Source organism: Oryctolagus cuniculus, chromosome 1 (assembly GCF_964237555.1).
Source record: "Oryctolagus cuniculus chromosome 1, mOryCun1.1, whole genome shotgun sequence".
Classification (NCBI taxonomy): Eukaryota; Metazoa; Chordata; class Mammalia; order Lagomorpha; family Leporidae; genus Oryctolagus; species Oryctolagus cuniculus.
The window spans coordinates 171,418,999-171,442,634 of record NC_091432.1 but is presented as its reverse complement, the minus strand read 5'-3'; the positions used below and the strand labels follow the sequence as shown (position 1 = coordinate 171,442,634).

General features: G+C 40.2%; 1 protein-coding gene and 1 pseudogene across 10 annotated transcripts in view; both read left to right on the top strand.

The window, feature by feature from the left end:
* Nucleotides 1–23,636, top strand: part of PTPRD (protein tyrosine phosphatase receptor type D) — a 1,630,925-nt gene that overhangs the window by 1,198,970 nt on the left and 408,319 nt on the right. The window lies entirely within an intron of this gene.
* Nucleotides 7–23,636, top strand: part of LOC127493654 (T-complex protein 1 subunit eta pseudogene) — a 42,668-nt pseudogene continuing 19,038 nt past the window's right edge.

The following is a 23,636-nucleotide window of genomic DNA, read 5'->3' as shown; positions in this document are numbered from 1 at the left end:
GTAAGCCATTCTCCCTTCTCTAGGGGACTGTGACCATAATGAGCGGTTTTGTTTGCAGTTGGCACTGGGCTCAGGGCCTCTGAATACATTTCCTTTGGAAGTAAATCCTGAGACACTGTGGGATCCTCCTTGGCTACCAGCCAGCCTTTGAAAGAGCTTATTGACGTGACTTCCTTACCATTTCCTCCCTCTCTTAATGCCCCTTTTCGTGTGCATCTAACTGCTCATACTGTTTTGTGTTTTTTTGTTTTTTGTTTTAATACATCTTACCAGACTGGTGACCAAGATATTACAAGACCAGTGATGTGACTCAAACTGAGGATAACCAGTTGGTGGTGCCAATAAGTAAATACTTTTTGGACCCATTAGAAATTTCCTTAGTTTTATGGATATTTCTATGTTTAGAATCATGCACAATGTCACATTGAGCCCAATTAAACTTCCAAGCCCCTTGTAGCTGTCATAGCAGCTGTTGTAATGTACCATTTCCGACAGCTGTCGTCGAGTGTAGTATTCAAACAAATCAAGCAGAACTGACAACTTCGTGGCTGGATGGAGGGTCTCTGCAAGTGCGAGGAGAGTTCTGTGGAGTACAGACACCAAAGTTGGGATTCTGGACTCAATTCACAAAACTGCGATTGTGGTCAATTAGTTTGCCAGTTAATGAGAAGATCATATCTCTTTTGTAATTGGGAAATCATTAGGCCCACCTTGTTTACATGTGTTTCTTCTCCCATCTGTCTTGTGGCTTTTTGGAAGTGACAGTACTGGGGAAGGGCTTGTCTGCTTGCATGGTAGTGGTTTAGTTCTTAGGTGGGTTAGCCCTTTTCTTTGGGAATCCCCTGATATGATTAAAATGCCTGACATCTGCAGCCATTAACTGTTCCCTTCACTGACTATTTCAGTGAGACCAAATTTGATTCATGTTAAGGATGTTTTGAAGACAAAGAATTTGTCATCTTGGCACTTTCATATTTATTGCATTTTGACAAGAATTCCCTCAGTAGCACCCAGTTGCTTCATTTGTATAGGGCCTCTGTTTTCTAAAAAGATCTTTCAAGGCATCCCAAGAATAATGTTAATAATAGGATACATATGGAACACGCATGTTTTAAGCATAACATTATCTGGCTGCTAATGTATATAATATCCTCATTAGCACTTGGGAGTGTTGCTTTAAGGTGAAGCCAAGGAATTTCTAGTATAATGCCAGCAGATAATTAACTTTTAAAAGAGCCAAATATAAGATGCTTTTGTTATTTTACAGCCATCAATGTCAAAACTTATTTTAAAATTTAAATCTAAGTTTAGTTATTAAAAAGAAATTGGGTATATGGCTTTATCTGTTTGGTGTGTATTTGGGCTAGAGTGCAAAAGTGAGCAATTGCTCCATTGTTAATTTCAGGCAATGCATATTAAGACCTTGGGAACCCACTTTAATGTCGGAATAGTCACATATTTTCTTAAAGTTACTAGATACAACTACTGTATATCATTGAAGTTAATCTTTCAGATAAGTAAAAATATTCCACTGAGCAGCTATGCTTAGCTTAATCCTTTGATGGAAAGTGGCATACAGATTTCAAGAGTTTAGGAACAAGAACTTTGATTTTATTTTTAAAGATTTTATTTGCTTGCCAGAGGAGAGAGACACAGGCACAGAGACAGAATGGGAGAAAGCTCTCTCTTCTGTGTTGCACTTCCTAAATGATCACAATAGCCAGGACTATGCCAGGCTGAAGTCAGGAGCCAGGAATGCAGGAATGTAATCCGGGTCTCCTTTGTGGCTGGTGGCTGACAGGAATCAACCATTTGAGCCATTAGTGCATTACAGAAAACTGGAGTCAGGAGGCCGGAGTTAGGAATCCAACCTAGGTGTTCAGGAGGGGATGAGGGCATCTTAACCTTTAGACCAAGCACACACTTCTAGGTACAAGGACGTTTTTTTTTTTTAAGATTTATTTATTTATAAATAAATGCAGAGTTACACAGAGAGGCAGAGAGAGAGAGAGAGAGAGACAGAGAGAGAGAGAGAGAGAGGTTTTTCATCTGCTGGTTCACTCCCAAACTGGGTGCAACAGCCAGAGCTGGGCTGATCTGAAGCCAGGAGCCAGGACTTGCGCCATCTTCCACTGCTTTCCCAGGCCATAGCAGAGAGCTGGATCGGGAATGGAGCAGCTGGGATACAAACCAGCACCTATATGGGATGTTGGCACTGCAGGCAGCAGCTTTACTCACTATGCCACAGTGCTGGCCCCACAAGCACTTTTAAAATCTTGTTTAACAGAAAACAATTTATAGTACAAATGGCCATCTCTACTCTTTCTCATCCTGCCCTTCTCCCTCTCCTCCTTCATTGTACTTCCTGTGCAGCTTTGTTTTACAAAAGAAATTACATACACTTGTTAGCAATGTGTAGTTAAATTAGGTACTATGCTTAGGTTTATGTGATACCAGTTTTCTACCTCAAGATATCTATTCCCTCTTACCTTTCACATTGCAGTTAAAAAAACAAAGTCAGGCTTCCAGCTTTCCCAATCAGTTTTGATTTTCTTCTCAGTCTGGATTGATATGTTTTCCCTTAAACAGACTCCTTTGGCACTATTGAACAGCATGTGTATCCTGAAAGTTCATGGTAAAAGAAGAAAATTTAACCATGGTTTCTTCAGTACATATTAAAAGAAGGAACAATGATTATGCTAGAGAGTATCTGTGGTGCATAAAAGCCCAGGGTGGTAATTGAAGATATAATTTTACTCAGCACAAATGCTTAAAGAACAATGGATGAAACAGGATGCAGACTGTAACTCATTAAGTTGTGTCATTACCTTTGCTTAAAATACTGGGGGAAAAAACATACCAAAGATATAAACACTAAAGAAAAAGTTCTTCACCATTATGTAAATATGCTATTTTTCAGGTTCTCATGAGCTGGGCCACTGGTTTATTTCCTTAAGACTTCAGTAGCCCTTCTAGCCATATTTGTTGTCTCTTTTTACCTAACTGTGGATTGTGTTGATCCCAGGAATCAAGAGTTAAAATGTAAATGTAAAAATGTAATTTCAGCTCATCAGAGCCACTTGAGAACTCGAAATATTTTTCAAAAAATTTCCTTCTTTAAAAAAGAAGACAATATAGGAGTGGGGAATAGAACGAAGCACTATACTTTACCATAATAATTTAATGTGTCAAACTCACTTCCTTTTGAATTGATTGACTCAAAGGTGTCCGGGAGTCAGAGATTATAATCTGCTACGTTGAAGCCATAACCAAGTTGTGTTAGGTATGACACTGCATCAAATAGCAGAGCGCTTACGAGCCTTGGTTCAAACCTAGGTTGAAAAATTGTGATAATCTCTTTAGCAGAAAATTATAGTCTTTGCCATTGCCAATTTAAAATGCCCTACAGATCCCTACTGTTATTTTAAAAGGCTAGATGTGTGTGAATCTTGCTGCTTTTCATTCCTGTGTCTTGAATGCTCCAGAACATTTTGCTTATTTTTAAAATCATGGACACATGACAGAGGCAGCATCTCAGGAAAGAGTCCAGTGGGTTCTGTGTGAGCGCCTTGAGCAGCTTCCTCAGGCTGAGCCAACCGGTGTTCTAGGTTGGCCCGTGGTTTGATTCAGCTCAATTCAACAGTGCAAACTGAAGATGAATTTAGATTGTATTGGTGCAGTCCTGAGGTGAATCTTTTTTTCTTTTGGCTGGATTTTCAAAATAGCTTCTGGTAGTTTTATTTCATATATAGCTTTAGTTTGCTATTTACCTTTTTTTTTTTTTTTTTTTTTTTTTTTTTTTTTTTTTTTGACAGGCAGAGTGGACAGTGAGAGAGAGAGACAGAGAGAAAGGTCTTCCTTTGCCGTTGGATCACCCTCCAATGGCCGCCGCTGCAGCCGGCGCACCGCGCTGATCCGATGGCAGGAGCCAGGATCCAGGTGCTTTTCCTGGTCTCCCATGGGGTGCAGGGCCCAAGCACCTGGGCCATCCTCCACTGCACTCCCTGGCCATAGCAGAGAGCTGGCCTGGAAGAGGGGCAACCGGGACAGAATCCGGCGCCCCAACCGGGACTAGAACCCGGTGTGCCGGCGCCGCAAGGTGGAGGATTAGCCTATTGAGCCACGGCGCCGGCTCTACCTTTTTTTATTTTTCAAATTAAATTCAGACCAAGAATGTGCTGTTAGTGTCTTCTTTGTCTAGCCGGTTCAACACTAATGCAATCACTTACAGTTTACTGTTACATTCTAGACCTGTGTTTATACTCGGGCCACTATAATTGGACCTGAGTGTTTATCAGATCTTCATTAGAAATGCGGCTTCTTTTTCTCCCTCCACCCCATTCTAGAAAAAAACTCTTGATAGTTTAATTCCTCAAATATTTTAATTTATCCATTTTCTTATCTCTTTTTTTGACATTTCTCTATTTAGATAGTGAATACCTTTTAATTTTCTTTGCTTTTTGTTAAAGAATCTTACTGTAGTGACTGTACTCACAATATTTCTGAGTTACATAAAAGCAGTAAGCATTTTTCTCTTTGTGGTGTTATATCATTGTGCCCTGTGGAACTTAGTTATTTCTTTGATACTAGAGAACAGATTGACTTTTCTATGATAAGATAACCATTTTTTCCTGATGGGCAGCATGAGTTATTGGTTAGGAATATGAGCTCTGAAATCGAAGTGTAGTTTTGAAATCTGTTATTTGATAAGTCATGCTTGTTACCTCTGGCATGTTTAACTTTTATTAAACATGAGTTAAGCCGCCATCACCATTCCATATCAGATTCCAGTTCAAATCCTGGCTGCTCCACTTCAGATCCAGCTCTCTGCTAATGAGGTTGAGAAAACAGCAGAAGATGGATCAAGTACATGGGCCCCTACTGAGCACGTGTAAGACCCAGGTGGATTTCCATGCTCTTGGCTTCAGCCTGACCTAGCTTCAGCTATTGCGTCATTTGGAAAGTGAACCAGTGGACAGAAGATCTGTTTCTTTCTCTGTCTCTCCCTCTCTCTGTCACTCTGCCTTTCCAGTCAATCTTTTAAACCAACAAATGTTATTTCATTCTGAAAAACATTCAGCAAATATTTTTATTGAGCACTAGTGTGGAGTACTGTGCTAAAATTATTTTATTTTACTTAAAGATGATCAAAGTTGGTTGGTTGATAAGCCATGTTTACTTGGAGCATGTAAAGTCCTGAGCTGGCGTCTCAGTAATTCCTGTCCATGGGAGGTTCTATAAACACAGATCCTCTGCAATTAAACTGAATATCAGGAGGGGAAATTTAGAGAATAACATGCTTATGAGAAAGCTCTTCTTTAAGTTTTTTTTTGTTTGTTTGTTTGTTTTTTTTTGTTTGTTTGTTTCTTTGACAGGCAGAGTGGACAGTGAGAGAGACAGAGAAAGGTCTTCCTTTGCCGTTGGTTCACCCTCCAATGGCCGCCGTGGCCGACATGCTGAGGCTGATCCGATGGCAGGAGCCAGGTACTTATCCTGGTCTCCCATGGGGTGCAGGGCCCAAGGACTTGGGCCATCCTCCTCTGCACTCCCTGGCCACAGCGGAGAGCTGGCCTGGAAGAGGGGCAACCGGGACAGAATCTGGCGCCCCAACCGGGACTAGAACCTGGTGTGCTGGCACCGCAAGGCGGAGGATTATCATAGTGAGCCGCGGCGCGGGCCTTAAGTTTTTATTTATTTGAGAGGTAGAGTTACAGACAGTGAGAGGAAGAGACAGAGAGAATAGTCTTCCCTCCGTTGGTTCACTCCCCAAATGACCGCAACAGCTGGAGCTGCACCAATCTGAAGTCAGGAGCCAGGAGCTTCCTCCAGGGGCTCCCACGCAGGTGCAGGGGCCCAAAATCTTGGGCCATCTTCTACTGCTTTCCCAGGCCATAGCAGAGTGGAAAGCTCTTCTTCTATAATTATTGATTTAATATTAATTTGATTTGGATAGAATGAATAATGGAAGGTGTTTCATCTATCTTTTCAGTTGATTTTTAAAAAAATATTATATATTTTAACTTTAAAAATTTATTAGAGAGAGAGAGATACAGAGAGAGAGAGAGAGATAGCTCCTATTTTCTGGTTAACTTCTCAAATGCCTGGGACAGCCATTGCTGGGTAGAAGCAGAAGCAAGGAGCTGGTACTCAATCCAAGTCTCCTATGTAGGTACCAAGAATCCAATTACTTGAGTAATTACTGCTGCATCGGCAGTGAGGATATGCGTTAGCAGGAAGCTGGAGTCAGTAACAGAGCCAAGTATCCAACCCATGTGTTGAATCCAGGCACTGTGATAAGTGAGACACAAGTGTTCAAAGCAGTGTCTTAACCAGTAGATCAGATGCCTGCTGGTGTTGCTTCTTAATCATTTTCTTGAGTTACTCAGAGGAAGGAGCTAGAGATGCTTGTTGTAGGCAAATACATTAATACACAGCAGTGGACCAGAAAGGTGAAGATGGAGGTGAACACAGCAAGGAAGGGTGGCCATTGATATGCCATGAGTGTTTTTGCAAAAAGGAAAAGAACAAAGCATAACAGAACATTTTTCTAAAGATTTATTTATTTGTTTATTTGAAAGGCAGAGTTACAGCAGAGGCAGAGAGAGAGAACTTCCATCCAAAAACTCTTTAAAAAAGAAAAATAAAAGGATGCAGTTGAAAGGCAGGCACATGGTTCCTTTTGCTTTACAGAAATGGGTGTGACAGCTTCCAAAATAAATTCAGGAAAAAAATGATGTCTTTTTTATTGGTTTAAAAACATACCTTCCCACAGGCTCACTATACACCAGGAACGTGTTACATTAAAAATGATTTTGTTTTTGTTTTAGACTATGAGTGTGCTCCCCATCTTCTTGTTTTTCAAATAATTTAGTTACCCTCTACAAGGTAAATGGCTTGGGATAATGAAAATATTCTAAAGTTAGATTGGGGTGATATTACTACTTGAATGTAAACATACTAAATACCACTGGATTGTACACTTTTTATTTTTAAAAAATTTTTAAATTATTTTTAAAAGATTTTATTTATTTATTTATTTATTTATTTATTTGAGAGATACAGTCACAGAGAGAGGGAGAGACAGAGAGAAAGGTCTTCCATCCACTGGTTCAGTTCCCAGATGGCCACAACGGCTGGTGCTGAGCAGATTCGAAGGCAGGAGCCAGGAGTCTCCGCCTGGTCTCCCACGCGGGTGCAGGGGCTCAAACACTTGTGCCATCTTTCATCCACTGCTTTATCAGGTCAAAGCAGAGAGCTGGATTGGAAGAGGAGCAGCTAGGACTTGAACCAGTGCCTATATGGAATTCTGGTGCTGCAGCCGGAGGCTTAGCCCACTATGCCACAGTGCCGGGCCCTGGCCAGCCCCTGGATTGTACACTTTAAATAGGTGAACTCTGAGGCTTGTAAATTATATATCAATAAAGCTATTCTTTTTATTATTTTTAAAAGGGTAACTTGCTGTTTACTGTAGTTCTTCGGTTAGAGTCCTTTCAGTGTCTGCAACTTGAAAGTAAGTGCCTTGGTTTCTTCAGGTCCCTTAAAACAGGATGTGCTCATTAGGGAGAGCAGGGGAAAAGCCACTGCGTTTACCATGTTTATCAAACGCCGTCTATGTTTTCCTATTCTCTGAATTGACAGAGGTGTGGCAAAAGAAAACATTACTTCTCTCTTCTCCCTACTCCTTTCACTCTAAAGCAGCTAAATTAGCAAAATCCAGCTGTCTGCAGCCAGGAAAAAAATTTCAGCTGTTTTACTGATCCTTTTTGCCCCATTGCTGGGTTTCTGTAGCTTTCTGAATTAATTGCTCCCAGTGGAGCTGCAGCTACCTCGTAAGGTTAAGAATATGTCATACAATCAACCCATGTGTACACTTCAAAGCGTTTTATTGAGTGTAATGGGACTTTTCCTTTTTTTAAAATTCAAAATAGGACATATTTGTTATCTCTGATCTCTGTTTGTGATGAGGCCCTAAGCTTGAAGTATGGAATGACATTTGAAACAGTGGGAGTTATTATTTATAATAGCCTGGTGGTGTTTGATCTTCCTATTCTATGATTTCCTCATCTCTGTCTCTACACATTTTTAGATTCTTTAATTTTCCTCACTCAGCTGCTGTTTACCTGCCTCATTTAAACCATCTGATTGAATGGGAGTCCCCTCTCTTCCTGCCTCTGTCCATTTATTTCAGTTAGTTTGGAAACTCCAAGTCAACAGCCATAGTGGAATGAAGAATCAGAGAAAAGGCCTAGTGATGACTGAGTTGAAAAGTCACTTTTAGAACCAATTCTCTGACCTATAATTTTATTTTTCTCTTTGCCCCTGTTTGTGTCGGCTTTGTTTATCCTTTCACCAGATTGCTGTGTCTGTGCACGCATGTGTGCCAGCTATGTGCAAAGCTCTGTGCAGTGTAGCTGGGATGTAAACATTTTGAGGTGTAGGCCCACATCAGCTTGCAATACATCTTCAAAATTCATAGCTCATCTCTAGGATGCTCTCAGGCAATATCCTCAGACTTTGTTTCTAGGAAGGAAACTGTGTAAGAAGAATATGGACTCTGTAGCTGGAGTCATTATGTTCAGATCCTCCCTTTGCTGTAAGTGACTCTGAATGTGGGCCAGTTACACATTGCCATGGGCCCCTCACCTGTAAAATGAGATTAAAATTATTAAACACTTGATGTCCTGATCATAATGATTAAATGGGGAACTGCTTGTAAAGTATTTTGTATAATAAGGATAAATATTCACTAAATGTTAGTTACTGCTATATTTTTTTTCCTCATTAGCTTGCATCATTTCAAATTTGAAGCATCTATGGTTGGATCTCTATTAGCATTTATTATCCCATTAACTTCATAATTGGAGCAGAATCTTTTACAAATGTAAATATGTATCTTTACATACATTTATGGTTCCAAAGGACATTGAGTGATGAGCTCATTCATGTATTTCATTACTCCTTTAATCAGTGTTTATTGGATACATTTCCTGTGCCAAGCATTGAGTCAGCTGCCAGGGATACAATGGTGAGGAAAGGAATCTGCTCCCTAGCCCTAAAAAGCCTAAACTCTACTAGAATAGGTAAATATTTAACATTAATCTTAAACTTTTGGATTTTGTAACTGTGACAAGTGTTATAAGGAAAGAAAATAGGTAGCTGAATGCCTTATCTATTTTGAGTAATAAAAAAATACTTTCCTGAGGGACTTTTTTTCTTAATTTTGAAATACTTTTGAAGTTAACAAAAATGTACAGCAATTCCCATGTACCCTTCAACCAGTTTTCCCCAATAATAATATATAATCACAGTACATTTCCAGAACCAAGAAGCCCCTGTTTGGGTTTCACCAGTATTTACATGCACTGATTTTGTTTTAAGATATGTACTTAATATATTTGATCACATGTAAGATCTGAGAGAGGAGTTTTTGAACTGTTATCTGATGGATGAATAGAAGTTAGCTAAATGATGCATTACTGAGAAGAACTGTTAAAGTCCAAGGAAGAACATGTTCCTGCACCCTAAAACAAGAAATATGTTGTATTCTGGGAGATTGGAAAAATGGTTTTGACTGGATTCCAAATAGGAGAGAGGTGGGTATAGATTAGCTAATGCAAGACTTCCTGGACCTTGTTCAGGATCTTGGTTTTTATCCTATGAATGATGTGGATCATTGATTTACATTTTAAAAGCCCCAGTGAGGCTGAAGGGAGAAAAAATGCTCTGGAGGGAGGCCAGTCAGGATGGCCTTGAGATCCAAGAAGGAATTTGGAAGTGATGGTGAAGATGAGGTTCAAGGGACCAGGATGGTGCAGATTATGATATAGAACCACCCATAAACCTGGTTGGAAGGGTTGCTATCAAAACTCAAAACTGGGTCTGCTTGCCTGCTGCACAGGAAGCCAGTCACTGCTGATGTCGAGTGGGAGGATATGCATTAGCAGGAAGCTGGAGTCAGTAGCAGAGCCAAGTATCCAACCCATTTGTCAAACCCAGGCACTGTGATATGCAAGACACAAGTGTCCTAAGCAGTGTCTTAACCAGTAGAAAAAATGCCTGCTGGTGTTGCTTCTTATGCATTTTCTTGAGCTACTCAGAGGAAGGAACTAGAGATATTTGTTGTAGGCAAATATATTAATAGACAGCAGTGGACCAGAAGGGTTCCCCCATTGAGGTAAGGGAAGAAAGGAGGTATTTCTTGCAGAGTGAAGAGCAAGGAGCCAGGCATCTAGTGCTTAAGACTTGCACTCCCCAAGGGCTTAGGGATTAAGGGTCTTAGAGATTGAAGTTGGGGTTAAGAGGAGCCTGTTCAGGTCATGTCCAAGTGCCCGGTTGTTCTTGCTGTGCTTGTGACCATGCTTGATTGGTCAGTGATAGCTGGGGCTGCCTGCAGGTGGTAGTTAACTTCCTGCCCTGGGCCTGGGATTCTCCCAGAAGGATATATCTTGAGTCAGTAATGACCATCCAAAACTTACCTATTGGAGAAAAAATTGACCTCAGCACTCTGGTGGTGGCTGCACCAGCCCATCAATTCAAAGTTAATTCTAGTAAGAAGTTGATTGGCCATCAAAAAACAGGGCAAGAACACCCTAAGCTATAGAAGGGAGTCTAGAGGCCGTGACCTGGTGGTAACCAGCATCTGAATTCGAGGTGCTTTGCAGGGACAGCATTAGGGAAACTGCCTTGACACACACACACAACATTTTAATTGACTTTTGTGAAGATGCAATCTCCTAAAACTTGAACCACCAAACAGATTGTTGTAACTTGGAATGAAAATGCAAACCAAGATAAGGAACCCAACCTGTTTTTGGTATCTTACAAATAACCTTTTCTTTTGAACATGTTATTTTTCTCCCCAAATATCAATGAATTCTTATAATTTTGTTTTGATCATCAAGTTCATATAATTTTATTCATACTTATCACTGTGTTAATACCTGTTAGAAATGTGGAAATCAGAATCAGAATTGTGAATGAAGTTTAGTACCTTACCAGAAAAGATACTTCAATTTAGTTGTGTTCTCTGAGAAAAATTTTAAATTCACTCTATAATTTGCACAGGGTTTTGCAAAACCCAAAACATGGTAGAGTGACAGTCATTTGCAGTAACACTAGTTATTAAATCTGACATTTAAAAATGCCAAGTACTTATATCTTCAATTTAGAAAACAGTACAGAATACATTGCTTTTGAACTAAAAGTATAGAAAAGTACAACAAATATATTAAGTTAAATACAATCCAGTAGGTTTTCTTTTCTTTATCTTTTAAGATGCCTATAAAAGAGTGAGAAAAAATGCTATTGTTTATCCCTAACATTGGTCATTTAAACCTTTGAACTACAGTAATTTCAAGTACATTGAATGGAAACCCATAAATATATATATAATTTTAAAAAGTAATTGCAAAGGGGCCAGCGCCATGGCTCACTTGGTTAATCCTCCCCCTTGTGGCGCTGGCATCCCAAATGGGCGCCAGGTTCTAGTCCCGGTTGCTCCTCTTCCAGTCCAGCTCTCTGCTGTGGCCCGTTCTTGGGCCCCTGTACCCTCATGGGAGACCAGAAAGAAGCTCCTGGGTCCTGGCTTCGGATCGGCGCAGCGCCGGCCGTAGAGGCCATTTGGGGAGTGAACCAAGAGAAGGAAGACCTTTCTCTCTGTCTCTCTCTCTTATTGTCTATAACTCTGTCAAATAAATAAAAAGTAATTGTAAGCCACAATATTTAAAAGTGATAATATTTTATGTAAAACATGCCTACGAAATGTAGCTAACAAATCCGATCCAAGTTCCCATTATCATAGAATTTTTTTGTTGGAGTGTGGTAGAGGTAAGAGAGGCACAATAAGACATGGTTATGGAAAAAAAGTAAATGAACACTGTGATTTAAAGGTTTCTTTAATTATTTGAAAGACTGAGTTACAAAGAGAGAAAAAGAGACACAGAGAAATCTTCTATCTGCTGGTTCACTTCCCAAATGGCCGCAAAGACCAGAGCTGAGCCAGGCCAGAAGCAGGAGCTTCTTCCAGCTCTCCTATATGGGTGCAGCAGTCCAAGGACTTGGGCCATCTTCTGCTGCTTTCCCAGGTGCATTAGCAGGGAGCTGGATTGGAAGTGGAATAGCTGACACTCAAACTGGCACTGCAGGCTTTGGCCATAACCTGTTGCAGCACAGAGCCGGCCTCAGAACAGTGTGACATAGAGAGTGATAAGTTCTACAAAGATCCTAAAATAGGGCATGTGCTTTGATGTGGTATGAGAGCATGAGAAGATTAGGGGAAGGGACAGGGCACCCCATTTTATGTCAAGGAGGTGTTTCAGATTTTTCTTTCCAGATTTTGGAATATTTGCATATATACAGTGAGATATCTTGGGGATGGGACCCACATCTAAACATAAAATTCATTATGTTTCTTGTATATCTTATACATTTACATTTATCTTATACATATACATTCATGCATATCTTATACATTCATGTATATCTTATACATTTACTAAAGGTAATTTCATGTAACATTTTTAGTGTGCCTGTGTTTTAACTGTGACCAGTCACATGAGTTCAGGTGTGGAATTTTCCGCTTGAGGGGTCATGTTGGAACTAAACAAAAATGTGGATTTGCGGTATTTAACATTTTCAAATTAGAGATGCTCAGCCTACATAAAACTTAAGATGAACGATGGGGAAGGGTGAGTCATGAAGAAGTGGAATTCAGAGTATCCAGGCCGATGAAAAGTGGTTGCAGAGGATCTCAGTCCATAAAGAGCCTTGTGTTCAAAGGGTAAAATAAGGTCTGTAAAGCAAAGAAGGTGTAGACACACAGGGGTGGGGCTAAGTCACATAGCCCTGGAGCAATCAGATGTATGCAAGTATGTAAGGAAAAAGATGTTTTCTTCGAATATCCATTTGTGAAGATGGAATTAGTAACTGCCATCCCCACTAGAGAAAACCACCCCCTTCCCCTGCCCTGCTAATAGCACATTGAATGTTGGTACAACCTAGTGATGAAGTTATAAACTCCTTGTCGGAACAGCTTACCTGAAATTTCTTTTGAATCAGACAATGTGGACAATGTAGACTTGGAATACTAAAGCCTTTGGTTAACAAAAGCACACATGTCTGCTTTTAGCTCTTTATCTCTGGCCAGTTTTGTTTTTCTTTCAAAGCTGATGATAGTTCTACCCTGGAAACATGTAATTAAGTCTATACTTCCCTTCATCAATATCCATAGCGGGAGAGGTCTAAAGAGAATACATTTGTAAAGCAGAGCTGTAATTGGAGGGCAATGGCCAACATAGAATTTCTGGGAAGAAAGGAACTTTAATCCTTTGTCTTATGTTTCCATTTAGTCAAAATTATAGCAGTAGGATTCCTAAGTGATTCCTAGGTTGTCTTCTCTAAATAGATGAAAGCCTTTTAATAAAATTTTTCCTAGTAACCTCTTCCATTTGGGAGAAGGAAAAAAAACAACCTTTTTTGCTTTTGTGATTTAACATATTTGGATTGAGTTTTAATTCCAATGGGAATGTAAAATAATCCACAAAATGATTATTAAGCCATAACTTAAGTGTTTTCTGTAAAACTGTCCTTGGTATTAACAGCCAGATTTAGCTTAAATTCTGAATCCTCTACCCACCTGGGGCAATTTTCTTAATTTTTCTGACTTTTGGGGATACACATCGATTCCACCAGTGCCTGTGACATTTAGATGTGCTCCTGAATGTGGACTGCTGTGAGAGGTACACAGGTGTTCAGTGAAAGTCTGTTTCCATCAAATTCTGTATACATACAGTAATGCCTGGCATATGTATAAATCTGGTGTCTAACATTTTCACCTACTGAGATAATTTTCAAGTAATTAAGCAGTATTTCTTAAAGCGGTAACAAAGAAAAAGAAATCTCACTATAGATTTGTGTTATAACTTAGATGTTGAACTGTTGAAATATTTTCCATGCTATGTTTAGGTCATCAGGATAACTAGGGTTTCTCAAACTTGCTATTGACATTTTGTGTTGGGAAATTTTTGTTTTATGGGACTTTCTGTAATTCTGTAAGATATGCTAACACACTATCTCCCAGTTGTGGCAATCAGAATATCTCCACACCCTGTTTAATGTCCTCTGGTGGGCAGACTTACCACTGGTGCTCAGTGTTGGTGCAGAGGTTAGGAAGGGAGATACAGCACTGCGTTTCTTACTTCCATAGGGGTTGGATGGGAAAATTTTATTTCAGAAATATGATAGACCTTCTCATTAGTTTTTGAAAATGTGCAAAATGGAAAGATAAATCATAGTTATTTTTAATATCTTTGGAACCAGAGGCATAGAAGGACTTACCTCTTCATGTTTCAGTTTTGTTGTCTTGATAGTAATTATAGTTGCTGTAAAGATTAAATAAGTTAACCAGTGTAAAATTCTTAAGACTGCTTTCTCTCATGGTAAGTAGACATGTATTAGTCATTGTTATTATATTAACTATGTATTTTACAATATATTAATTTTTAATATTTTAGCAGTAAATATTATCCCATAGGAATCATCATGGTAATACCATCCCCTTGAATAATTAGACTCTTTATAGCTGATTCTTATTTCTTCTCGAGTAGACAGTGTATCTTTTACAATCCCCAGTTCTCAAATAATAAAAACCAAGTGTCGGAAGGGATGCCTGCTTAGAGCAAAAAGGTGAGTAGATGGTTAGGAGGAAAGTAGAATTCAAGTTTTCTTGAATTCTAGGGAAGATGCAAAACGAAACTTTTTTCAAAGATTTTTTATTTACCTGAAAGGACCTCGTGGATGGGGAGAGGGAGAGAAACTCATCTTCCATCTGCTGCTTACTCCACAAATGGCCACAATGGTTGGAGCTAGGCCAAGCTGAAGCCAGGAGCCTGGAACTCTGTCTGTATCTCTTACGTGGGTGACAGGTGTCCAAGCCCTTGGGCCACCATCCGCTACTTTCCCAGGACATTTATAGGGAGCTGGATCTGAAATGGAGTAGCTAGGACTCACAACAGCGCTCATATGGGATTCCAGCTTTGCAAGGTAGAACACACTGCGTTAACAACACTGGCCCCGAAGCAAAACATTTGAAAAGCACGGGCACAAAGGCCCAAAATTCACAGCTGTCAGAACTATTTACAAAGTGACCAGGTGATGCTGGCCTGGTGTCAGGTCCAGAGTCCTTCAGGACTCTCATTGATAGGCACAGTAAGGATCCAGACTCATGGAAGAAAGATTATTCCACAGGCACAATTTATGCACCCTGTATGCATTAGAGACAGTTGAGTGACTTTCAGAATGACTTCTGTCCAATTTCAAATTAAAAAAAAAAATCAGAATCTTTTAAATTCTGAGCAACTAGTATTTTATTATAAAATGGAGTTCATTATTCAGTAGGCTGTCTTGTCACCCTTGTCTGTCAATTTGATACTAAATTGTCAGCAAAAATGTTTGCTTCCGTGATTTTATAACCAAACCATGTTGTTACCATCCTCACAGTCAGGAAGCTGGAAATCATGACCAAAATATTTTACAGTTCCTCAGATTAAGGTGGATTCAGTTTTCCCAACCTTGAATATGTGTTAGTATCTATACTTGCTTTCATTAATAATAGAATGATGCTGAGTTAAATGGTACTATACCAGCTCTGGGGCTGGCGCTCAAGAGATTTGGGAGCTTCCACTTTCGCTCTCTGGCATCTTGAGTTATCTTTCCAAGATGCTCAGCTCCTCTGCAGAAGCATCCCCATGGAAAGAGAAAAATGCTCAGCCAACAGCCCATATCTGTTTCAGCTGTCCCTGGTGAAGAACTTGGTATATGAGTGAAGCTGTCTTGGTTTTCCAGCCAGCTCCAGTCTTTTCTTAAATGACTGTAGCCATGTGAGTGACCTCAAGTGAGATGAAGATTCTAATTTCCTAACAAAGCCTGTATGGCAGAGTCATGTGCAAAGAAATCTTTGCCTTTAGCAACTTTTGAGGTGTTTTGAAACACAGCAGTAAATAATCGAAACACAGGACAATTACTGTCCTCAAAATGAAGCACCTACCATATTGAAGAGCAATCTTTTTTTAAAAAAAAGATTTTTTTTTAATTATTTGAAAGACAGTTACAGAGAGATTGGCCATCTGCTGGTTCATTCCCCAGATGGCCACAATGGCCAGAGCTGCGCTGATCCGGAGCCAGGAGCCAGGAGCTTCTTCAGCATCTCCCACGTGGGTGCAGGGGCCCAAGCACTCGGGCCATCTTTCACTGCTATCCCAGACCATAGCAGAGAACTGGATTAGAAGTGGAGCGGCCGGGACTCACACAGGTGCCCATATGGGATGCCGGGGCTTCAGGCCAGGGCTTTAACCCGCTGCACCACAGTGCCGGCCCCAAAGAGCAATCTTAGACCTGTGGTGGTTTTAACTTAATATCCCCTCTGAAACAGCAACATAAAAGAAGTCCTTAACAAGCATTTAAATGCAGTTGAATAAATGAACATGTTAATGATATTTACCAGTTAAAATCCTACTTAGTGCTAGCCTTCTGAAAGTTTTATACATTTTACGTACCTTTTATCCAGAGTTGACCAATATTTTCTGAAAGGGCTATTATGGTAAATACTTTTGGTGTTGCAGGTCATATGGTGTATGTAACAACTGGTCCACTTTGCTGTTGTAGCCAGAAGTCAAGTACACAACACATAAATAAATAGCTGTGGCTGTATTCTAGTAAAGCCTTTTCTTATTTAAAAAAAAAAAAAGATTTATTTTATGTGTTTGAAAGGTAGGTGAACAGAGGGAGAGAGAGAGAGAGAGAGATTGATCGATCGATTGATCTATTTATCTTCCATCTTCTGGTTCATTTCCCAGGAGGCCACAAGAGCCAGGCCTGGGTGATGCTGAAGCCAGGAGCCAGGAGCCAGGAGCTTCATCCAAGTCTCCCATGTGGGTGGCAGGGAAACCTTAGGCATCTTATGCTTTTTCAGGAAACTAGCAGGGAGCTGGATCTAAGTGGAGCAGCTGGGACTTGAACTGGTAACCGGATGGGATGCTTTGCCCGCTATACCACAACACCGGCTCCCCCAGTGAAGCCTGTTTAAAAACTATGTACAGTGAGAAAGGTTTGTCTGAGGGCCATCATTTGATGAATGTGGCTTGTGACCTGACTCACCTGCATGTTCTCGCCACATAAGAGTGGTGCAGAGTATCAGCACAGGGCCTTGTTTAACCTGGTGAGATCATCAAGGGAAAGAGACACGTTTGATTAGCCTCTCTCAGTACTTTGCTTTGTTAGTAATGTTTATTGGGAGCGGATTAATTAGAAGAACTAAGTTCAAGGAGCACATCTCTTGATAAACAAAGATGTTTAATGGTGCTTAACCTTTAGAATTTATGCAGAAGAAGCTTTGCATGTTACTGTGCTTTGTGTCTTTGGGAGGTGTTTCAGGTAGTCAGCTGTTAGTGCCATTTCACATTGAGAACTCTAGAAACATGAATAATTTATCAGCTGTGGGATGGTTGTGGTTGCACCATGCACCTGACATTTGGAGCTATGAGCATCTTAAATACAGAGAAAAAAGGAGTGCTAGAAAGTGTTACATTTTGCTGGGAGTGTTGTAAAGGGCCTATAAAGAAGTAGTTTGTAATCATGGGTATCGAAGCCTGATATTGGTTCCATAAAGGAAAGCAAAAGCAGACACGTCATGGTGAATTTGATCATATTATGGGTACTTCTGGTCTAGATATACTCTGTACCATTTCAGTGCTTATAAATCAAAACAAACTAAAACTAACAAGAAAGAGCCATTGATCCAGCAGCGAGTGCTCAGAAATGCCACTTAGGCTCCATCATGTCAGCAAATTGAAAAACATTTTTGTGCAGGATGGGCAGCAGAGTAGCATGCTATGTATTGTAGTTGGAATCCCTGACTCAGATGGGATAATTTGAAGAGGCGACCCTTGTCGGTCTGTGCTGGCAGCTAGTAGAAGGCACACATTTGTGCAAGTGTATGAAGGGCATAGCTATATTCTCATTAGGACTGAGGTTGTTTAGAATTGTATGAAGAAGAAAGACTAATTAGATTAAACAAAAACCTTGGCTTCATAGGAAGGAAAATGACTAATGGTTAAGTCTATTCAGCTGTGGAGTAAAATCTCAAGGGAAGAGGGAGGGCCCTGCAGCATGAATCATTTGAAGCAAGCAGCAGAAATCGTTGTGGAGAACTACTGTTTCTGAAGTAATCAAACCTACATCAGCAAAGGGATATCAGATGATCATTTAGCCATTGTAAAACACATAATTCTTTTTCCATTTTAATTGTTCTGATTTGGAGTGAGAGATGGAAACAGGAGGGGTATTGTGATAATTATAATAAAACAGTTACTGTATTCTGGCTCCTATTTTCTCTGGAGAGTTTGCAGTTGAACAAATGAATCTGACACCACAATTCGGCAGGGAATAAATTGGCTTTATTCCCTTCGTTGTATTTACTCAGGACCCTGGCTGCTTCTTTGGGCCTAAAAGCAACTTTCACAAATGACTCCTGATCACCAACATTATTTTTTCGCTGAAAAGGTGCTTTCTGGTTGTCCAGCTTTGCGAGTTTTCTCTCACTTTCTCTTTCTCATTTCACAGTGTTTCCTTTCCACATCATCTTTTTCTGCTGTCTCCATTCATTCTTAGTATTTACTATGTCCTAAGCATTTGGGATATAAGCAACATGGAGTTAAGTCATTGCTCCCAGATCACCGTAAGAGAGATAATTGACATAGAGTGGATTAAGTTCAGTAGTAGACAAATGCACAGGGTATGGCCAGGAGCAGGCACTTACTGATTGTGATGTTAGTAGGTGTGATAGAAACAGAGGAATAGTGGAGGGGAGTGGGCAAAGCTAGGGAGCTTGGAACTTGCCTGGTAGATGGATCAATGACTCTTCAACTTGATGACACATTGCTATTACTGGGAATAAAATTAAAGTGTGTGAAGATGAGGACCAAGCATATGTAATTTTTAAAAAACACACCTCAGTTCATTCTTAAGTGCATTACATTCTCAAGCCCAGCATTATTAACCATCAGGGAAAGTCAACGAGAACGTTTAAGCTAGGAAGTGAAGAGACCCAACATGTATTTCTAGTGGGTCGCTGACAGTGTTGAGGGGGCTGCATTTGAAGGAGGGAGACCAGTTAGAAGGCTGCTGTAAAACCTGATAGATGAGAGTCAGGAGTGTGTGGACTATGCGGTTATGGTGTAAAGAACGCCACCTGCAGAACCAATCAGAAGGTGGAGTCTACAGGGTTGTAGGATGTGTTGAACTGAACAGGTGTTCAGGGAGTCATGGATGGGATGGCCAGAGGATGAGAAGTAGCTATAGGAGGAGACACTTTTGTGTGTCTTTTTCTTCTAAATTGGACCTTCCCCAACACATTTATTATGATTTTCATGTTGTCCTGTTACTTTTAGATATAGTTGTCTATAAATTCTCATTTCCCATGTTTGGGGCAACTATATTTACTCATCTCAGATTCTGCCCCAGTACTAGACCTTGCATATAGCTAGGGATAGTAAATTCATTTGTCCACAGTGACCAGACAAATAAAAAGCATTATTGGAACAGGCTGGTTCAACTTTTTGAAAGTTTGTATGGGATCTCATGAGCCAAAGAGCCACCTAGTTTGTTCTTCCTATTTGGGAGTGCAAACTCAGCATCTTATTTTCCTGGAAAAAGTGGAAATTCGGATTTATATGTGAACCATCCCTAATTTTTACAAATTGGCTTGAATTAAAAATCATGAAGTCAAACTTAAAAATTGAGGTCAACAGAAGTGTGTCTGTGTGATGAATCTCATCTGACACCATGGATTTTCAGTCTCTCTGCAAGGCCTCTTTAGAAATTTTTGAAATTTAAATGAATAAAATTTCCCAATTCCAGCAGTTTCCAGACCTTTCTGTGGTTAACAATAGCAGAAAATTTAACAGTGTGCCAGCAGCAAACATTTGGACTGATTCTGTTTGTGGAAAGTGAATTAGAGAATGGATTCCATTACCTGGTATCTCACACTTAAAGCAGAAGGACAAATTTAAAGCACTTTAACTGCAATTATATAGATACTGTGGTGAATGTGAATTTGGGGTGATGAATTATTCATTTAAATCCTTTCATTCCCCTTGTAGGTTCTAACAATGCCAGGTTTAAAGACCTCAGGTGGCCCCTGATAGCCCTAGCTGGGAGAGAGGCTCCCTCTCCCTCTTCCTGGTTTGATCCCTTTCCAGGCTTCATGTCATTGGTTGCTGGAGCTCCTTTTTCTGTCAGGGAATGCTCTGGCTACCTGAAGTGAAGCCTCAGAATGTTTCCACCTAAAGAACAGTTGTTCTGCCAGCGAATTAGCATTTCAAAGGCCAGTGCTCAGAGGGGCACTGCCCCAGTGAGCACCTGGGTGGAAACAGAGAAATTCATCCAATCCTGTAGTACTGTCTGGGCAGTAATAAGATTTACCTGTGAACCTGATGTTCTAGTTAACTGAAGAGTGAAGATTTGGTACCAGAGCTGTAACTTTGTCCATTTTGATGAAACTCTGTCTAGAATGATGCTTGCAATTCTCCATATTAAAGCAAATGACGCATGATAGTTGTGTGATGATTGGAATGATGCTAAGTAGGAATATTGATTTATATTTCCTGTTGTTATTTTGAGATGACCTAAGGAATTACATTGGGTATATGCTTGACTGCACTGCTGCATTTGTGTAGGTCCAGAAATGTTTTTATAATTTTAATCAGAAGAAATATGAGGAAGTGGAAAGAGCACCAACTTTCAAATAGAGCTATCTGAATTCAGATACTGTCTTTGGCTAGATAAGTGGACTTGGGCAAGTCTATTTAGCTCTCTGACAAAAATGTTTTTTTCTAATTCAGCTGATGTTTTTTCTCCACTTAACTACTCCCCATCCTGTTGCTGAATGCTAGGGATGTGACAGTGAATAAGATGGAGACAGGCAGGATTTGTGTTCTCCTAACTTCCAAGCTTGTCTGTAAAATGGGTACAAGAACCATTTCCTACAATTGCTTCATGAGAATTAACCATGATAATTTGTGGGAAGGTACTTGGTGTTCACTCAAAACTCTTGAGACTCAATGATCTATGAAATAAAAGTTTATTGAGCTGTTTTAGATGCTGACCAGAGTGGGACCAGGTCCTAGGAGAAGTATTGCCTCTATCAACAGCAAGGCTAAATGGTTATCCACCAGAAATTGATGCAAAGAACATTTTTATGATGAGAACTTTGGTAAGGAAAGCATAAGTTGTTGAACTTACATTGTCTTAGGTTTCAGGTGTGGATAAAATAAAGCAGGGAAGGTTTGGTATAGGTAGTTGTTGCTTTTGATTGCTTGGAGTTAGTAGTCTATAGCTGTTAAGTAATTAACTTCCCTTGTCTCTTCCCCCCTTCACCTTCTAGCCCAATTTAAGACATCTCAGAATTTGGCTTTTGGGGCTGGTGTTGTGGTGCAGTGGTTTAAGTTGCTGCATACAACACTAGCATCCCAAATGGGTGCCAGTTCTAGTCCCAGCTGCTCCACTTCCAATCCATTTCTCTGCTGTGGCCTGGGAAAGCAGAAGATGGTCCAAGTCCTTGGACCCCTACACTCAAGTGAGAGACCTGTAATTCCAGGCTCTTGTTTTCATCCTGACTCGGATTGGCCATTGCATCCATTTGGAGAGTGAACCAGTGGATGGATGATCACTCTATCTCACTTTTCTGTCACTCTGCCTTTCAAATAAGTCAATAAATATTTAACAATGACAAAAAATTTGATTTTTATCACAGGCAATGATTAGGGACTTAAATAGCTGCAGGATTTAATTTTTCACCTGTGTTTAGTTGCATATGCCTTGTAATAGGTTACCTTGAGTCTACAGATATTTTCTTCCAGAGACCTTTTTGGCACTCTATACTAACTCACAGATGTTGTTCAGGTCTGGGAAATCTGAACTGTTTCCCAGGTGCTTTTCAAATGTTTTACATACTTGGTCCATAAGTAATTCATGAATTTGAGAGATTTTCTCTCATTCCAGGATTTTGGGATACATCAATGGCCAAGACAGAAACCCCCACTCCCAATTTCTATTCCATGAAGGTCACATTCTAGGGGTCTTGAAATTATGAAATTAAACAATAAGTATAACAAATAAGGCAGTTTATCAATAGGAAAGCATATTATGTGTTCCAAGATGAAAATTGTTATGATGGTGCGGAGAAGAGCAGAACAGGGGAAGTCAACACCATGTGTGTGAGAGGGGATGCAGATGTGATTTGAGCTTGGGCAGTCAGGTCATGGAAGGCATCATTGAGGAGGCAGTATTTAGGCTATGATTTAAAAGAGGTGGAGAAATTAGCCATAGGAGAAGAGTACTTCAGCTAATTCAAAGACACGAGGGCAGGGTGCTGCCTAGCAGGGAGCAAAAGTTAAGTATTACAAGGAAAGGGACAGGGTACAGACAGCCTGTGTTGGGGGGAATCAACCTCATTAGGAGGTCAGGCTTCTTGGAGGCAAAAGTGAGTTGAGAGCTTAAGGAATACTTTGTTTAGAACCATGTTGGAATTCAGGGAACTGTAGACAAAAGATTACAGCTGCTACTTGTGAAAGGAGGATCAGTAGTGTCTGGAAATGACTGAATAAGGGCACTGGGCAAAAGAAAACGGTAAGATGCACGGGGGAGGGTGGACATTTTGATTATATTTGTGTTTTGCACGATTATTCTGGTTTCAGTATGGGGAATTCTGTCGTTGCTCTTGATAGCAGTGAAAAACTCCTGGTTGATGGTTTTTCATGAAAATAAAGCAAAGTGAATGAGAAAAAAAAGAGTGAATTATGGCCCACTTCTCTGATACACCCCTGTTTCCTTATATTGTGAATGCAGGGCCCAACATTAGTCACTGGTAATAATTATAACCCATAGGAAATTTCCCACTAGGATTTGCTGGCTTCTGTCATTATGATAAGATTAACTGATGCAGGCAACTAAGTCACCGTGTACCAGTTATATCTCATTAATTCACACATGGTCCTCCAAGGAATGTGGCAGTGCATAAAGACTTAGATGGAGAAGATGGGGACTCAGTTCAAGAAGAAACCGGATAGCAAAATGCAATCAAATGTTTGAGCCTGGAAATCTTTCACTGGAGAATCAGTTATGCAGGAGGTGTTGTCATTTTTTTAATATATTTATTTATTTGAAAGTCAGAGAGAGAAGGAGAGGCAGAGGGAGGGAGAGAGAGGTCTTCCATCCTCTGGTTCACTACCCAATTGACTGCAACAGCTAGAGCTGCGGTGATCCGAAACTAGAAAGGAACTAGGAGCTTCTTCCAGGTCTCCCACGCAGATGCAGGGGCCCAAGCACTTGGTCCATATTCTGCTACTTTCCCAGGCCATAGCAGAGAGCTGGATCAGAAATGGAGCATCCGGGACTTGAACTGGTGCCCATATGGGATGCTGGCACTGCAGGCAGCGGCTTTACCCGCTATACCACAGTGCTGGGCCCTCTGTTGTCATATCCTAATTTTGTCTTAGTTCTTTACTATTTATTCCGCTCAGGTTCTGTTTTAGAAATAAATTAGAAAGTATACACACGTATATACACACAAACACCTAGGTTTT